Source organism: Ranitomeya variabilis, chromosome 6 (genome assembly GCF_051348905.1).
Source record: "Ranitomeya variabilis isolate aRanVar5 chromosome 6, aRanVar5.hap1, whole genome shotgun sequence".
Lineage (NCBI taxonomy): Eukaryota > Metazoa > Chordata > Amphibia > Anura > Dendrobatidae > Ranitomeya > Ranitomeya variabilis.
The window spans coordinates 124,881,715-124,901,806 of NC_135237.1; the positions used below are offsets into that span (position 1 = coordinate 124,881,715).

The 20,092-nt window shown below is 42.5% G+C and overlaps 1 long non-coding RNA gene across 1 annotated transcript in view; it reads left to right on the top strand.

Annotated features, from left to right (window-relative positions):
- Positions 1-20,092, top strand: part of LOC143783498 (uncharacterized) — a 136,180-nt gene that overhangs the window by 41,183 nt on the left and 74,905 nt on the right. The window lies entirely within an intron of this gene.

Genomic DNA, 20,092 nt, shown 5'->3' on the forward strand with positions numbered 1-20,092 from the left:
AGGCTTGGGCCTTGATTCGGTTTAGGCATCCGATCTTCTCTGCAGTTCAGGCTGCTCAACACCGGCACAAGAGTATTGCCAGTGCACGGCACCTTCAGGACTCATGAAGTAGTCTGCGAAGGTTTCTCTCACACGCACACCCGAGTTACATTGCCTTCCTTGACCAAAGTTGTCCACTGCAACTAATTCTGACACCTGTGGCTCCTCAACTACCTCTGTGCTGTATTCACGAGCATAGAAGTGGAGCACACAGCATGCCTTTATCACAGTGTCCACGGTCTCCGGATCTAACTGGATGGCAGTGTGAAAAATCCTCCACCGACTACACATGATCCCGAAGGTACATTCCACATATCTTCGTGCACGGCACAGCCTGTAATTAAAAATCCTACGCCGATCATCCAGTGCTCTTCGTGGGTATGGGTGCAGCAGGTTGGGCTTTAAGGGAAATGCCTCATCCGATACCATCACAAAGGGCACTGGATGTGTGGAACCCGGCAAAGGTCTTGGGGCTGGGAGCGTGCCGCCATCTTGAAGAATTTGAAGTCCAATCTGTGATGACTGCAGCACCCGAGAGTCCCCAGAACTGCCATAAGCACCGACGTCGATGGCAACAAACTTGTAATGTGCGTCAGCCACCGCCATCAGGACCACAGAAAAATACTTCTTATAATTAAAGAAGCTTGATCCTGATCGTGGTGGCTGCTGAACCCTTACATGTTTGCCATCAACAGCACCTACGCAGTTGGGGAAATTGGCCACAGTTTGAAAACCAGCTGCAACCTGCAGCCAAGTCTCCTCGGTTGGGCAAGGCATCACGATGGGCTGCAACGTCTGCCAGATGACGGTACATGTGCACCGTACAATTTGCGAGATGGTGGATTTGCCTAGCCTAAATTGGAGGTGCAGGGATGTGTAGCTCTCTCCTGTAGCTAAAAACCTGATGAGAGAAAAAAAAATTCTTTAGAATAACTAATAATGGGGGCACTCGCAGCATTGCGGCAGCACTATGGGTGAACTGGCAGCATTGTGGCAGCATTATGTGGGCACTCACTGCATTGCGGCAGCATTATGGGTGAACTGGCAGCATTATGGCAGCATAATGGGGGCACTTGCAGCATTGCGGCAGCATTATGGGGGAACTGGCAGCATTATGGGGGCACTCACTGCATTGCGGCAGCATTATGGGGGAACTGGCAGCATTGTGGCAGCATAATGGGGGCACTCGCAGCATTGCGGCAGCATTATGGGGGAACTGGCAGCATTGTGGCAGCATAATGGGGGCACTCGCAGCATTGCGGCAGCATTATGGGGGAACTGGCAGCATTGTGGCAGCATTATGTGGGCACTCGCAGCATTGCGGCAGCATTATGGGTGAACTGGCAGCATTATGGCAGCATAATGGGGGCACTCGCAGCATTGTGGCAGCACTATGGGGGAACTGGCAGCATTATGGGGGCACTCGCAGCATTGCGGCAGCACTATGGGGGAACTGGCAGCATTGTGGCAGCATAATGGGGGCACTCGCAGCATTGCGGCAGCATTATGGGGGAACTGGCAGCATTGTGGCAGCATTATGGGTGCATTCGCAGCATTGTGGAAGCATTATGGGGGAACTAGCAGCATTATGGAGGCACTCGCACTATTGCGGCAGCATTAAGAGGGAAACTGGCAGCATTGTGGCAGCATTTAGGGAGCACTCGCAGCAAGGCCTTACCGCAAGGTGATGAGCAGCCTTTCCTCTGCAGAGATTGCTCTTCGCATGACCGTATCTTCATAACTGAGGTGTGGACCAAGAAGAATTAGAAGACGATCAAATGCCTCAATGGAAAGCCGGTAAAACTGAGTAAATTTATCTGGAAACCTGAAAATAAAAAGAAAAAAAAAATTAAAATCAAATAATTTTAAACACACATTTTAAACATAAAGTATGTTGTATATAGCAATAAAAAGTAACAAATAAAATCAGCTGTCAATATACCATTTCTCCCTATATCTTACCTCCTTAAATCCCGGTAAAGGACATGGAAGTGTCCCTTTTCCTCCCGTTCCTGAATAATGGGATGAACCCACATCCTTTTTTGACGTCTGCTATTCCTTCTTCTCCGAGATTGCTCCTATGGGAGAATATAGAGTGTATTATTACATGGAACTGTACAACGCATGGAAAACTGCTGCCAATCCGCAGCGTCATAAACTCGGCATCTCCGCAGCCTAGCGCCGTCATTGACTCCTATGTCGGACGCATCGCAAGCCATGTGCCGTCATTTCAGTGACGGTCGGACCCCGAGACTCGGACTGCAGCGTTGCCGTGTCTGTCACTGCTAGCGCTGATAGAGCTAGCAGATGCTCTATCGGCGCTAGCGATGTGCCAAAGTCAGCACTTGCGATACAGCAGCCCATAAACGTATGTGTTGAACGGGCTGCTGTACACAGTGTGAAACCAGCCTAATACGCAAAGTGTTCACATCTAATGACATTATCTTACCTGCTCGCTGTGGTGGTGCAGCAAAAGCAGTGCCGTATGCAACAGTAGCCGGTTCTGTTGTGGAGTAAGACGATGGTGCGGCATGTTGAATCCAACAAGGAAGCAAAATGGAGAAGAGGGGTTGGACCAGGAAATGACCTCATGGGAGGTTTTTTTTTTACAACCAACTTTATGTGTTCTAAAAAACGCACAAAAAACGCACAAAAAACGCACCAAAAATGCACAAAAAAACGCACAAAAAACGCATAAGAATTTCCTGGGAGTGGTGCCAGATTTTCCTCAGGAAAATCTCAAGAAAATTCTGCACAAATTCTGCACAAAATCCTGACGTGTGCACATACCCTTACACAGACCTTGCAGACAGCCGTGAACAGTGCTGCAAGGCAAGAACAAGGTTCTCACACAGCGGTTGCTAAATTAGCCTGGGTAAAGCACAATGAAGCAAATCGGTATCTCTACACTGGCCCTCAGTGAGAACACAGTGTCCTGTCCCTAACTGAATTCACAGCAGAGTGAACCCAAAATGGCGGCGGCGACTTTTATAGTGCATCATGACATCATTTTATCAGCCAATCACAGCCATGCCAGTAGTTACATGCCTACCATGCAGAACAGGATGTGCCAACACTTCTAAGGATTCCTCATTGGCTGATTTCTGGCTCTTTGAATTATGGGAACTTCTCATTCCAGTATCCCATATACTGAAAGTATCGGAACTCGGTATCGGAATTCTGATACCGCAAATATCGGCCGATACCCGATACTTGCGGTATCGGAATGCTCAACACTAGTGATGAGAGGTGAGTATGTCATTTTTTTATCGCAGCAGTAGCATATGGGGCATATTATTCTATGGAGAATCTTTTGGGGCCATCAACCTTTATGGAGCAGCATATGGGGCATATTATTCTATGGGGCATCTTATTGGGCCATCAACCTTTATCGAGCATCATATGGGGCATATTATTTTATGGAGCTTCTAATGGGGCCATCAACCTTTATGGAGCAGGATATGTGGCATATTAATCAATGGGGCCATCAACCTTTATGGAGCAGCATATGGGGCATATTATTCTATGGAGCATCTTATGGGGCCATCAACCTTTATGGATCATTACATAGGGCATATTATTCTATGGAGCATCTTATGGGGCCATCAACCTTTATGGAGCAGCATATGGGGCATATTATTCTATGGAACATCTTATGGGGCCAACAACCTTTATGGAGCATTATATGGGGCATATTATTCTATGGAGCATCTTATGGGGCCATCAACCTTTATGGAGCAGCATATTGGGCATATTTTTCTATGGAGCATCTTATGGGGCCATCAACCTCTATGGAGCAGCATATGGGGCATATTATTCTATGGAGCATCTTATGGGGCCATCAACCTCTATGGAGAAGCATATGGGGCATATTATACTATGGAGCATCTTATGGGGCCATCAACCTCTATGGAGCAGCATATGGGGCATATTATTCTATGGAGCATCTTATGGGGCCATTATTAACCTTTGTGCAGCATTATATGGGGGATATTTTTTGTATGGAGCATCTTTTGGGGCCCATCATGAACTTTATGGAGCATTATATGGAGCATATTTTGTATGGAGCATTTTATGGGGCTCCTGATTCAATATGGATATTCAAAAACATTTAACCTACTGATGTCTCAATTAATTTTACTTTTATTGCTATCTATTTTTATTTTTGAAATTTACCAGCAGCTGCTGCATTTCCCACCCTAGGTTTATACTCAAGTCAATAAGTTTTCCCAGTTTTTTGTGGCAAAATTAGGGGCCTCAGCTTATACTCGGGTCGGCTTATACTCGAGTATATATGGTAATTTTGTACATAACCCATCCATCTGACCAGTGTTTGCGTGTTTTCATTTTCTGTACAATTTGTTTACATCTCCAATGTAAGCTCTTTTAATTTTGTGTTATAATAAAATTGCTTATTCGTTTTTTTCTCTACATAGGTTTTTTTTTCTCTACATAGGCTTTTTCTATTCCTTGTTTTGTTGGCAAACAAAATGTAAAGTTAGCTATAAAAGCATTGACCGATCACTTGCTGATCTGTTTCTTACTCTCAGTTGGAAAAACATTACAAATTATGGTAAATCAAATCAATTCTAAACAGCATTTGCTGATCATCCAATTTTTTAATATTTCGATTTGGGCAAATCTAGCAAAATTATTGACAGTTTACATTTTGCTGGATTCTAAGAAACCTTCCTTCTAAGGAAGGAGTTAAATAACAATAAACTATTAAAATCATCTCTCCTTGACCCTCCTCTTACCTGTCCTGCTGCTTGATCCTTCACTTGCTCCTCTTCGGCCTTTGTTCTTGCTACAGGCCTTTAATTAAGAAGTCCTTCATTATACCTCATGTCCTCACATGGGGTACGATGCAGAACATTGACAACAATTATTTGATTTTCACGCCATGTGACGGTGATTGGGCCTAGTGACTCAATGGCAGCACTGGAGGCCCATAACAAGAAGAAAGCAGAAAAGAGAGTTGAGAAGTCAGAGGATCTGATTGTAAGATCAGAGGAGGCAGTGGGAGAGGAATGTGGAAGGATGAGGAAAGTTAAATATAAGATTTTTTTAACTATCTTTGGGCAGATTTCAGTTGCACTGAATTAATTTTATGCAATTTCCCAGCTAACAGATTTTCTCTTATCCATTAACAATTAAAATAAAGTGCCCCTTAAACTAAAAAACATCTTGGAAGGTAAAATGTCCTTGTGCTTTCTTGATTTAAGTAATTTAGCATGAGGTTCATTTCCAAAGATGACAAATATTAATGGCTGCCATTACAGTGAGATATTTATGAACCTTGCATAGAAAGCTACATTGTTGCACAGAATTTTGTTCTCTCACAGCTACATTTCTGTTTCTTTGCCTTTGGCATGATAGCTCTAAGCCAGGGGAAAAAAAACCTATGATTTATCAAGACTGACATTTTGTACATCAGCCTTTGTAAATGTTGCACAGAAAATGTGCCCAATTTATTATGAGTCATGGGTCTCCTATTGAATTGGATGCACTTTTAAACTTCTGCACTCCACTAAAAAATGTATTCCAGTCAGGTGCTGGAATAATATATGCCAGTTGTGTGGTGTCAATTATTATGATTTTATTGGCCACCACCTTTTCTGTAAATCTCCAAATACTTTTCAAACTTTTCAATTAATTGGCAAAGTTAGCCAAGACCAAAATTCAAAGTGAGTGAGCAAAAAGAGAAATCTATATTACTACCCTTTACCTTCTAAAACATCATCAATGCATCAAATATGAGCAGAGATTTTGAAAAAACTCAGCAGTGAGTTTGTTATAGATGACTTGGAGAACTGACTAAAGATCCTCTGTGGATGTAGGCTTCTGTAAGTAGCTCTGTCTCTAAATGTAATCCCAGAGAGACTCAAAGATGTTGAGATCAGGCCTGTGTGGGGGACATATAATCACTTCCAGGACTCCTTGTATGTCTTTATGCTGAATAGTTCTTAATGACATTGGCTGTATGTTTGGGGTCATGGTCCTGAACAGAATAAATTTGGAGTCAATCAGACTTCTCCATACTGGTATTGCATGATAGATAAGTATATGCCTGTATATATTAGCATTAAGGGCACCATTAATCCTGACTAGGGATGGGCGAACCCGAACTGTAAAGTTTGGGACCTGTACCGAACACATCGTGTTCGGACACAAGGTCCCGAACATGGGTTTCTATGGGAAACCCGTGTTAGAGTTCGGGTCCAGGGCCTGTAAAAGAAAGAATAAAATTAATAATAAACATTATAAATATTATACTTACCTGTCCAGCGACGCGTCCTCCCGTTCTACTGTCTCCTGGCCGCATCTACTTCCGTGGCAGCTCATTACCTCTCGGCCATATTCACTGAACCAGTAGCTGTTTCCACACAAGCTATGTCTGATTCAGTTCCTCCCTCCAAACTGTTGTCTGAATCAGTCCCTACCTTAAACCTGATGTAGCAGTTCCCTTTCCTAAATCTACTCTGTCTGAATCTGTACCTATCTTCAAACCTGCTGTTAGAACCAGTACCTTTCCAAAACCAATTATATCTGAATACCTTCCTACCTTTAATCTGTTGTCACTGTGCAACTTTAGTTATTAGTATGTACAGTTGCTACTGCATTGTAAGCACCCTGTGAGAACTTGTCTGTGTCTGTCCTGTGTATACCTTTTGTTGTATTTGTCTTGTGTGAATCTGTCCTGTGTGTACTTGTCATTGTGTTAGTATTGTGCATACCTGGTCCTATTTGTCGTATGAGAACTGCTTGTCCCCATCTGTGGTTCCCTACCTGTCAGCACTTGCCTATCCTGCCAGTGACCCAGTTCTTCCTGAAGCTGTTCCTGTTCTTCCAGTCTGGGGTGAAAGGGGCACACTATAAGCTTATTACCCTCTGATAGCCTTTCTCCTGTACTTTAGTTTGCATTGAAGAAATGTAAAAGGAAAAAAGTAGCAGGTTACGCAGATATTTCCTTCAAAAGATAGAGTGAAGATATTCTGTGTGCAATGAAAGGATACGATGACATTGACTATAAGTGGTACCTGGTCTTTTGGTATAAGACCCACTTTACTCTATGTACACCAGTGGCATTAAGAGTTATTTTATTACAATAAAAATTTCTATGATATAAAGTATAGCTCAACTTCATTTTAACAGATTAACTTTATACTCTAAGTGCTGCTGTTCAACTACTGTCAACTTAAGAACATGACTGTGAAGAAAATGAAATGAAATATAATATATATATATATATATATATATATATATATATATATATAAAATAAGAAATATAATTCAAGATTGTTTTTGTGCCTTGAAAACTTGAAACAGTTTAGCAATAAATGGCAGCTGGCAGCCTTATTTTTATGCATATTGTTATTCATTATGTTATATTTCCCTCATTTCAAGGGCACTGCACATTGGAAAATACAGTGCCTTGCGAAAGTATTCGGCCCCCTGGAACTTTTCAACCTTTTCCCACATATCATGCTTCAAACATAAAGATACCAAATGTAAATTTTTGGTGAAGAATCAACAACAAGTGGAACACAATTGTGAAGTTGAACGAAATGTATTGGTTATTTTAATTTTTTTGTGGAAATTCAAAAACTGAAAAGTGAGGTGTGCAATATTATTCGGCCCCGTTAGCTTGATACTTTGTTGCTCCACCTTTTGCTGCAATTACAGCTGCAAGTCACTTGGGGTATGTCTCTATCAGTTTTGTACATCGAGAGACTGAAATTCTTGCCCATTCTTCCTTTGCAAACAGCTCGAGCTCAGTGAGGTTTGATGGAGATCGTTTGTGAACAGCAGTTTTCAGCTCTTTCCACAGATTCTCGATTGGTTTGAAATCTGGACTTTGACTTGGCCATTTTAACACATGGATACGTTTATTTGTGAACCATTCCATTGTAGATTTTGCTTTATGTTTGGTATCATTGTCTTGTTGGAAAACAAATCTCCGTCCCAGTCTCAAGGCTTTTGCAGACTCCAACAGGTTTTCTTCAAGAATGGTCTTGTATTTGGCGCCCTCCATCTTCCCATCAATTTTAAACATCTTCCCTGTCCCTGCTGAAGAAAAGCAGACCCAAACCATGATGCTGCCACCACAATGTTTGACAGTGGGGATGGTGTGTTTAGAGTGATGAGCTGTGTTGCCTTTACACCAAGTATATTGTTTGACATTGTTGCCAAAATGTTCGATTTTGGTTTCATCTGACCAGAGCACCTTCTTCCACATGTTTGGTGTGTCTCCCAGGTGGCTTGTTGCAAACATTAAACAACACTTTTTATGGACATCTTTGAGAAATGGCTTTCTTCTTGCCACTCTTCCATAAAGGCCAGATTTGTGCAGGGTACAACTCATTGTTGTCCAATGGACAGACTGTCCCACCTCAGCCGTAGATCTCTGCAGTTCATCCAGAGTGATCATGGGCCTCTTGGCTACATCTCTGATCAGTCTTCTCCTTGTTTGAGATGAAAGTTTAGAGGGACGGCCAGGTCTTGGTTGATTTGCAGTGGTATGATACTCCTTCCATTTCAATATGATCGCTTGCACAGTGCTCCTTGGGATGTTTAAAGTTTTGGAAATCATTTTGTTTCCAAATCCGGCTTTAAACTTCTCCACAAAAGTATCACGGACTTCCATGTTGTGTTCCTTGGTCTTCATGATGTTCTCTGTGCTTCAAACAGAACCCTGAGACTATCACAGAGCAGGTGGATTATATTTATCATCATTAGGCATTTAGGACAACATTGGATCATTCAGAGATCCACAATGAAATTCTGGAGTGAGTTTTCTGCACTGAACATACATTTGCACTGATACATTTGATATCTTTATGTTTGAAGCATGATATGAGGGAAAAGGTTGAAAAGTTCCAGGGGGCCGAATACTTTCGCAAGGCACTGTACATTTAATTAATTTGTATTGTGTATGGGAATATCCTGATATATGAAATAATATATTCTTTGCAACGTTATTTATATAACATAATATGATTCTTTACTATCTTGCTATTATATTTATATGTACAGGTTCACATGGACCTTTTTTTTCCAACTGCACTTTTCTGGTTACAAGGAATGACGTAAATTCAACAACCATGTTGAAACCACTTTCGTGCGTGCTGGACATGAAAGTGTTACTCACACAGCTGAAATTTCTGCTCTGAACTCTGCCTCTGTATGGACTTGCTTTTTGTAGCTATTTAATGTCTATTTTTGTCCGTTCAGTGAGACCATGATTAAGGCCTTGACACAGGCCGAAACATGTTGGTTCTAGATGTCCACTGGCTGGCAGAAGCAGCAAAGCAACCCCACAGCTTTTATGGATCCTCCACCATGCTTAATTGTTGGTAGGGGGTTATTTTCCTTATAATCCTCATTGCGCCATCTTTAAGCAAACTGTTGCATCTCATTGCCAAAAAGTTCTATTTTTGTTTCATCTGTCCACAGAAGATTTTCCCAGAAGTATTTTGGTTTGTCAAGGTACTCCTTGGCAAACATCAGTCATTCCTTTGTATGTCTTTTCTTCAGCAATGGTTTCTTCCTTGGCCTTCGCCCAAAAAGCTCTGCTTCGTTGAGTGGGCGGCGTATGGTACTTGTTTCAAACCATGATCCCAAACTGTTTCAGGTTGGCCTACAGGTCTTTGGATTTTTGACGTGGTGTTTTTTCCACCATTCGCACCAGCCTTCAAAGACATCTCTTGTCAATTTTCCTTTTTGCCCCACATCCTGGGAGGTTCTTGATTGTTGCATGCTTGGCAAACTTCTTAATAACGTTTTGCACTCTTGAATAACACATGTTAACTGGTTCCAGTTAAATTTAGATTTACAAATTTTTTTAGGCTGATAAAATTAAAGGAGTGGTTTAGTTTCAATCCAAGTAGTGAAAAAATTCCTATGAGTGAACTTAGTTTAAAACAACTAGCCCTAAAGAAAAAAGGTAATTTCACCCCTTCTGAGAATTCCTCAGTTATTGATGCATTTATATCGGCTGTGAGTAGGGATATTGAGAGACTACAAAATAATTGTCCAAGGGAATTTAAATATCCAAATATGGCAAAAGGGGAGATCGAGGCCCTACATGATCTGATGAATGATGATGAAATTTTAATTAAAAAAGCTGATAAAGGTGGAGCAGTGGTTATACTCAATAAAAATTATTATGTTGATGAGATTATGGGACAGCTGGCGGACCCGGGGGTGTACGAGAGACTAACAAGTGATCCGAAATTTGCTATTGCTAGGGAAATTAAGATTATTCTGGATAATGCCCTGAATGGTGGGATTATTGACCAAGATCTATATGATTTTTTGACTATTAAATTCCCGGTTACTCCAGTGCTATATATATTGCCTAAGATCCATAAGTCTCTCGTGCATCTGCCGGGTAGGCCAATTGTTTCTGGCTGTAATTCTATTCTGTCAAATATTGGAATCCTTTTGGACAAAGTTCTCAATCCAATTGCAAGTGGTGTAGTATCCTTTATTAGGGATACAACTGACTTTTTAGAGAAGGTAGGTGGTATAGAGATAGTAGGTGAAGTGCTGTTGGCATCTTTTGATGTCACATCACTTTATACATCTATTGATCATGGTCGGGGGCTAGATGCAATATGTAAAAAACTGTTGTCTACACAATACTCCACTGAGACAAGAGAATTTATACTACAGTTATTGAAATTAGTGTTGACCAAAAATAATTTTTTATTTGGAGATTCTTTTTATTTGCAATTATGTGGGACCGCCATGGGCGCGAACACAGCGCCCGCATATGCAAATATTGTTATGAGTGTCCTTGAGGAGGACCTCGTCTATGTGTCCCAACACTTCTGCTATGTAGCTGCGTGGTGGAGATACATAGACGACGTCTTCCTCATTTGGACTGGGACTAGCGATTCTTTACTTGAATTTCATGAATATTTAAACACAATTGATGAAACAATCAAGTTTACCCTTGTATATTCAGATACTAGTATACAATTTCTGGACATAAATGTCCAGATAGAAGATGGTAAATTGGCTACTCAATTGTATACGAAAGCTACAGATAAAAATGATTTGTTGCTCTTTAGTAGCCAACATCCGAGAAAGATGAAGGAATCCATTCCATATAGTCAATTAATACGAGTAAAAAGAATTGAAAGTAATGAAGTTTCTTTAAGAAAATCTATGGAGGGGACTCTCAAAAAATTCTCGGAGAGAGGCTACTCAAAAAACTTGTTACAGAGACAAAAAAATAAAGTTGATGCAGTGCATAGATAAAATTTACTCCAAAAGAAATCACGTTCAAGTGAAGTTAATTGCATTCCTTTTGTAACCACCTATTGTGCGGAGAGCAAAATGGTTGCTGATGTAATTCCTTAAACACTGGGGAATGTTGTGTAAATGTTTACCTCAGGTGAGAGAATTTTCTAAACCTCCAATTTTTTCCTATAAACGGAATTGTACTATTGCCTCTACTTTAATTAAATCAGACATAGGCACCTTTAAAAAACAAGGCCAAACTACATTGACTGGTGTTGGCAGGAAGGGATGTTACCCATGTCTATCATGTGTGAATTGTAGTCTGATGTTAAAAGGCCAAAGTTTTTTTCATCCCAAGACCAATGAGGAGTTTAAAATCTGACATTATTTGACATGCGACTCAGACTTTGTAGTCTATTTGTTGCAATGCCCTTGTTCGTTGTGGTATGTCGGTGAAACTACATGTGAATTCAAAACAAGAATCAATCAACACCGGCATACCATAAGGAAGAAGCGTATGGATTTACCTGTTTCCAAACATTTTGTGGAAAAATCACACGGAAAAGGAGCTTTGGTTTCGTATTATCGATACAATACCTGTTCAGAGAAGAGGGGGTAACCGTGTTCAATTACTGAAAAGAAGGGAAATGGAATGGATAATGAGACTCAAGACTCTTAAGCCATATGGTCTCAATGTAGACTTTAAATATAGTCAAATTATGTAAAATTATGTGACATACAATGATGTTTTTATTCTTTCCTGGACTTTTTTGATTTTTAAGATTGTGTTATTATTAGTAGATTAGTAACATTTGTTCTTTCTTTTTCTTTTTTGTTTCAGGTGTTACATCCTGTGCTGTGATCATGTGAAAAATCTTTTTGAAAATTTTTTTGTACTCTTTGCCCATGGTATCAAATAAAAAATGTTTTTCTAAATAAAGAATTTTTTCTGTAAATTAATTTTTGTTTTTTTGTTAGAGTAATTATTGGACAATAGCAGACTCATTTGATATTGAGACTTTTTGTAATATGTAAAACAATAAATGATAATCTGAGTGAGCTACCACGATATGCTTGTGTGTTTGTTTATTCATAAATTGATTTTATAATGTGGCCCTAAGATATGGACCGTGTGTGTCACAATTAATGGATAGGAGGAATGCGGGGGGTGGTCTGCCCCCAAAGACCTCCATGTCCAATTTAGGAATGGGAGGCCACTTTTGCAAGAGCACCCCAAACCTTGTGACTTTAATGTGGGCTTGTGCCCTGGTCCTTTGAGTCTACGGCACATTTGAGTATTTTTCTGGAATAAGAATGTAAATCTTGCTTGCTCGGTTTGAGTGGTGGTGCTCCGGATTAACTTTGGAGTAATTATAAGTTTGGTTTGGCCATAGAATATTTGGCCTGTTACTATGAGTCCGCTATTGCCATATGGTATTAAAATTCATATTAATTATGTTTTTTATACTTTGAGAGCTGATATCCTCTGTGGGCAAAGTTTTCCCTTATTGAACATGGTGCCTCAGGCTTCGGGGTGGCTCTGCCCAGCTGCGGACTGTGGCGTTGTGGGTCTTTTGGCTCTGACGTCACGGACATGCGCGGTGTGTGCGGGGGGACGCCGAGAGCCGAGGCGTGCAGGCTAAGTAATGTGTTTGTAAATTTCATATGATCATAGTGTATGGAAGCGGAACACCTGATTTTATTTGATTGATAATTGATTATTAAGGATATTATATGAATAATCACGCGACACATTATATTTAATGTTCACTGATAATGTATTTTATGGAGGTATCCTAATTCACATGGATTCACTTTTATAATGGATTGCTGTCCAATGTAATTTATTCATATTTGTAATATTGCACATAATGAATTTTGTAATGAGATTGGTATGTGTCTTGTATAAATGACTGCTTCACTCATGTGTTCACTGCTTGAAAAAGGATTTTTGTATCCGAAACGTTGCCATGCCGTTCAGGCAATAAAGTCCACCTTTTATATATTCTTTTGTGCTGCTTTTCTTATTTTGTTCTTATATATATATATATATATATATATATATTCTTTTTTTTTTTTTTTTTTTACAATATATATATATATATATATATATATATATATATATATATATACAGTGGGTACGGAAAGTATTCATACCCCTTTAAATTTTTCACTTTGTTTCATTGCAGCCATTTGGTAAATTCAAAAAAGTTAATTTAATTTCTTATTAATGTACACTCTGCACCCCATCTTGACAGAAAAAAACCCCAGAAATGTGGTAGTTTTTGAAAATTTATTATAAAAGAGACACTGAAATATCACATGGTCATAAGTATTCAGACCCTTTGCTCAGAATTGAGTAGAAGCACCCTTTTGAGCCAGTACAGCCATGAGGCTTCTTGGGAATGATGCAACAAGTTTTTTACACATGGATTTGGGGATCATCTGCCATTCTTCCTTGCAGATCCTCTCCAGTTACGTCAGGTTGGATGGTGAACATCAGTGGACGGCCATTTTCAGGTCTCTCCAGAGATGCTCAATTGTGTTTAGGTCAGGGCTATGGCTGGGCTAGTCAGGAATAGTCAGAGTTGTTCTGAAGGACCTCCTTTGTTATTTTAGCTATGTGCTTAGAGTCATTGTCTTCTTGGAATGTGAACCTTTGGCCAAGTCTGAGGTCCAGAGAACTCTGGAAGAGGTTTTCATCCAGATATCTCTGGGCTTGGCTGCATTCATGTTTCCTTCAATGACAACCAGTCGTCCTGACCCTGCAGTTGAAAAACACCCCCATAGCATGATGCTGCCACCACCATGCTTCACTGTTGGGATTGTATTGGGCAGGTGACGAGCGGTGCCTGGCTTTCTCCACACATACCAATTAGAACAATCAACAATAAGGTCTATCTTCATCTCACCAGACCATAGAATCTTATTTCTCATATTCTGGGAATCATTCATGTGTTTTTTGGCAAACTATGCAGGCTTTCATATGTCTTGCACTGACTTTGTGGAACTTTCTCACGCCTCCCTACTGCATCTCTGGAGCTCAGCCACAGTGATTTTGGGGTTCTTCTTTACCTTTCCCAACAAGGCTCTTCTCCCATAATTGCTCAGTTTGGCTGGATGGCCAGGTCTAGGAAGACTTCTGGTGGTCCCAAACTTCTTCCATTTAAGGATTATGGAGGCCACTGTGCTCTTAGGAACCTTGAGTACAGCAGACATTCTGTTGTAACCTTGGCCAGACCTGTGCCTTGCTACTATTCTGTCTCTGAGCTCCTTGACCAGTTCCTTTGACATCATGATTCTCATTTGATCTGACATGCACTGTGAACTGTGAGGTCTTATATAGACAGGAGCGTGCCTTTCCAAATCACCAAATCAGGCCCTATAATTTTAATTAAACACAGCTGGACGCCAATGAAGGAGTAGAACCATCTCAAGGAGGATCACAAGGAAATGGACAGCATGTGACTTAAATATGAGTGTCAGAGCAAACATTTCTACATTTCTGTTTTTTTTCAGTCAAGACTCGGTGCTGTAATAATTATAGGGGATAACTCAGGAGACTCTTTGCGTGGAACAAGACAACTACAGGACACAGTTTTATAAGTGGTAAAGTCTATATTATCACAAGGTGATTCAAACAGGTGCAGAGAGAAACTCAAGTCCACAACACTTGGTGCAAATATCAAATGCAGCTCAGCAGTCTATAGGAAACTTCAAAGGAAAATACAATCACGCAGAAAGTCTATGAAGCACAATTATTCTTGAGGATACTTGACACGAATAAGTCCTTGCTTAGTCCACAACACAGATAGATATGCCTATAAGGCAGTTCAAATAATATCTTAGCTCAACCAGGGCGATCTGGGTAATAGTCTCAGGTTCTTGCAGAGCAGAAACAGCTTACATGTCCAGCAAATGCAGATGGAAGCAAACATGAGCAGCAGATGAAGGAGGATTACTGGAACTGGTGTATGCAGCAGGAACTCAGAGCAGAGTAGCAGGATAACCCCACAGGTTCACAGGAGCAGGTATATAGCCAGGGAGTCACCAGAGGTCAGGAGCTGGATGCAAGGCAGAATACTCTAGCCCAGACTGAAGGCTGGGGTGGAGTTTTATAGCAGGAAGACACAGTGCACATGAGACCAAAGACGCCATCTTGGAAAAGGGCAGTAATGCACAAAAAGGTAATAAAAAATGTTCAGAGTCCTGACATTACTCCCTCCTTAGAAGCGGCCTCAGGACGATCCTGGACCTGGTTTCTCAGGGAATCTCTGATGAAAACTAGAAATCTTCTGTTGGGCATTGATGTTTTCCACAGGTTCCCAAGAGTCTTCCTCAGGGGGATATCCCTGCTATCTTATCAGATACTGGAGCTGATTCCTGCGAATCCTGGAATCAACAATTTCCTCCACCACAAATTGTTCTTGCCTATCAATCATCACAGGCTGTGAAGGTGGCACAACATGTCCCTGGAAGGTATTAGGAGATACAGGCTTTAGTAAATATACATGAAAAACTGGGTGCACCTTCATAGTCCTAGGCAGCTTCAGCCGGCAGGCCACAGAGCTCACAATACCATTGATCTTGAATTTCTGTCCAAGTTTTTGTGAAGGAACGTTTAACTTCAGATTCTTAGTTGTTAACCACACGGAATCTCCTACTTTGAACATGGGTGCAGGTTTACGGAATATATCAGCCGATCTCTTATAACGTTCTTGAGCTGTGGTCAAGGATTCCTTCAGAACCTCCAGATTTTTCCTCATCACAGTCAGCCTTTCCTCCACTGCCGGAACCGGAGAATTAATTGGAGACCTAGGTAAGATACACGGATGATAACCCAGATTGGCAAAGAAAGGTGTAAATTTAGTGGAGGCGCTCTGAGAATTGTTATATGAAAATTCGGCTAACGGCAGCAACTCCAACCAATCATCCTGGAGATGGCTGACATTGCATCTTAGATATTGTTCCAGCGTCTGGTTGGTACGCTCAGTCTGACCATTTGTCTCGGGATGGTAAGCGGTAGAGAGACAGACATTAATATTGAGTGAAGAGCAAAACCCCTTCCAGAATCTTGAAGTGAACTGCACTCCATGGTCAGAGATGATCTCATCCAGAACCCAATGCAACCGAAAGACATTCTGTATAACCAAGTTCACTGTATCTTTAGCTGAGGGGAGGCCGGTGCACGGAACAAAATGAGCAGCTTTAGTTAGGCGATCAACTACCACCATGATTGTATTCATGTCCCCAATGTAGGCAGCTCCACAATAAAGTCCATTGATATAGACCCCAAGGGCGGGACGGAACAGGTAATGGTTGTAGAAGACCCGTAGGTGCCACATGAGGAGTCTTGTAACGAGCACATGCCTCGCAAGAGAGAACAAAGTCCTTGGTATCCTTCAGGCAAGTTGGCCACCAGAAGAATCGGCTCAGGCACTCTTGTGTCTTCTGTACCCCCCTGTGACCAGCCAACTTGGAGTCATGTACCAACTTGAGAATCTGCAGACGGACGACCTCAGGGACGTAGATACGTCGATCTCTGAACCACATACCACCCTTAAAGGCAAGATTAATATCCACAGGTGGGTTGGCCAGAAATACATCACCATCATAGGCCTCCCTGCACTCCTTCCACAAGTCCTGATCGTGGATAGCTCTGAAGAAATTGGCATCAGATAGAATGGTCTTGGACGCGGCTCCAGGTACGGAATCCGCAGTATGGATTCGGGATAAAGCATCAGCCTTCCCATTACGAGAACCTGGACGGTACGAGATAACAAAGTTAAATTGATTTAAAAATAAGTTCCAACGAGCCTGATGAGGAGAAAGACATCTAGCGGATCAAAGGAACTCTAGATTGCGATGGTCAGTTAGCACTATGATCTGTTGTGCAGCTCCTTGCAGATGATGCCTCCATTCTTTGAAAGCCGCAATAATAGCCAGCAATTCCTTGTCTTCCACATCGTAATTCTTCTCTGCTGAGTAGTGTTGAGCGATACTTTCCGATATCGGAAAGTATCGGTATCGGAAAGTATCGGCCGATACCGTCACAGTATCGGAATCCAATCCGATACCGATACCCGATCCCAATGCAAGTCAATGGGACGAAAATATCGGAATTAAAATAAACCCTTTCTTTCCTTGTAGGTTAATTCTACATGAAGGAAAACAACTAAGAATAATGTAGGATGTATTGGGGGAGGTGGCGGAGACATTAAAGGCACAGGGGTTTATCCCAATCAAATAGAATAGCAGTATTTTTAATTTTTTTATGACGTTCGGCGTTAGAAAGAATTTGACTATGTTAATTTTTTATTTATTTTGTCAGATATTGATGTTTCACTACTTCCACGCCCTTCACCCTATTTTTTACTTCTCCCACACTTTCTTCTTCATTATCCTCATCATCAGCTTCTGTGACATCAACTTCTTCACCTTATTCATCTTCTTCTTTTCTACGTATATATATTTTTTTTTTTTTACATTGTTCATATTCTTTTTATTTAACTATTATCTTTTTTATATTCAACTTCTTCATCATATTCTTATTTGTGACAGGCATTCCCGTAGTTGTTATCTATAAAAGTTTGAAGATTACACCTTCCGTTCTGCCTGTCACAAAACAGTTACATTTGTCCGCGTTCAGTTTGGCCTGCAGCATCAGGCTTTATCCAGGGGCACCACGAGGAGGAACGGACTCACCCCCATACACTGCTTAGTCTTCTTCTGCTTATAATTTAGATAATATCTTTTGCTCTGATATTTAGTCTTATGCTTAATGTTCTTCTGCTCTTTGTTCTGCAGCCTCTTGTTCTTCTGCTTCTCGGTCTTCCAGGTTGTCGTCGTCATCTCCAGGGTCGTCATCTCCAGGGTCGTCGTCATCGGGGTCGTCGTCATCGGGGTCGTCGTCATCGGGGTCGTCTTCAGGGTCATCGTCTCCAGGGTCGTCGTCATCTCGGTGGTTGTCGTCTCTGGTGTCGTCATCATCTTAGGGGTGGTCTTCCGGGTCATCGTCTTTCGGGTCTTGAACTTGGAAATGTAGCAGAAGGTACAAGAAGGCTGAGAAAATGCCGAGAAACAGCTGATGGAACTGGAACTCGGATGGCTACCCGAAGGTCCAAGAGCCAATGGAACTACCGAGGACCAGCTGACGTTACTGGAACCCGGTTACTAAGCAGGAGGTACCCGTGCCTGAAAGCACTACCAAGGACCACCTGACGTTGGTGGAACTCGGATACCCAGAGGGAGGCACCTAAGCCAAAGGCTCTGCCCGGAACCAGCTGACGGTACTGGAACCAGGATGGGGAGCAGAAGGTACAAGAGCAAAAGACACTGCCGAGAACCAGCTGACGGTACTGGAACCCGGATGGGTAGCCGAAGGTCCAAGAGCCAATGGAACTACCGAGGACCAGCTGACGTTACTGGAACCCGGTTACTAAGCAGGAGGTACCCGTGCCTGAAAGCACTACCAAGGACCACCTGACGTTGGTGGAACTCGGATACCCAGAGGGAGGCACCTAAGCCAAAGGCTCTGCCCGGAACCAGCTGACGGTACTGGAACCAGGATGGGGAGCAGAAGGTACAAGAGCAAAAGACACTGCCGAGAACCAGCTGACGGTACTGGAACCCGGATGGGGACCTATTCAAGCTTGTCTTCCTAGGGCCCCAACTGGCGGTGTGTTAGAGCCCAGGGACAGCAGGAGGAGGAGCAGGAGGAGGAGGAGCAGGGGGAGGGGAGTGTAGGCCGAAGCCTGCACTGGCGGCAGCTTTGGGTGTGTTGTGTCTGCGTGGCTTTTGCAGGACACGTTGCCGGCTACACAGCAGGGGAACAGCTGGCGGTGCTGGACCCCACTGACACATTGGCGAGGTGTTTGGCTCTGTGCAGCCAGCACTTCCGGACAGCAACTAGCGTTGTTGGAGCCCGGGCTCTGCAGGTGGAGCAGAGTGTAGGCCGAAGCCTAATTGAACCGATTTCAAAAGTCACCTTTAACCCCCCCTCAGGGGTTACAAAGTAGAAGAGCCACAGCTTATGCAGCAGCAGTGCTGCGCAAGTCAAAGGTTGCTCTTGTAATTTTTCTCCTTGCACACGCTGAATGGAACACGTATAACATTTAGCCCTTTATACAGTCAAACTGTGTTGGAGGCGCGAGTTCCCTTTGTAATGAGACGCAGCACAGATGTCAAGAATCCCACCTTGGTGCTGGGTGCAGCCTCCTGAGCGTTGTTATTTGCTGTACAGGAGTCTGCGCTGTCGTGTTATCCCCTGGCCTAGCGCTGTTAGCGCTGCCCATCTTCTGACCTCATTTAATGTTGGCTGGTGCGGTTCGCGATGCCCATGAATCACAGCCCCGCAGTGTCTTGACATAGTTAAAACACTGCGGGGCTGGGATTCATGGCCTGGCGCAGTACATATGTTCGCCTCTCGCTTGGGTTCTTACACCTGCTTCAGACTATGTGGCGTCAGCTGATCCCTTATCGCATGCCACGGCCATGAAGCCGCACAGTCTGAAGAAGGCGGAAGGAGATGAGGGACAGGCGAACTGATGCACTGCTCATGCCCATCAAACACACCCTCGCAGTCCCAATAAATAAGACACCGAGGGGCGTTGTGTGGGTCAGGGCGGCCGCAGAGGCGCAGCCAGCCAAACAATGATGCCAGAAGACGGGCAGCGCTACCAAGGGGGTTGCAGCGTGTCATTACAAAGGAAAGTCACACCACCGGGACGGTTAAATGGTCACACAGAGGACACATTGCAGACGTGTTTTCAGTTCCACATGTGCGAGGAGAATACGTTTCTGA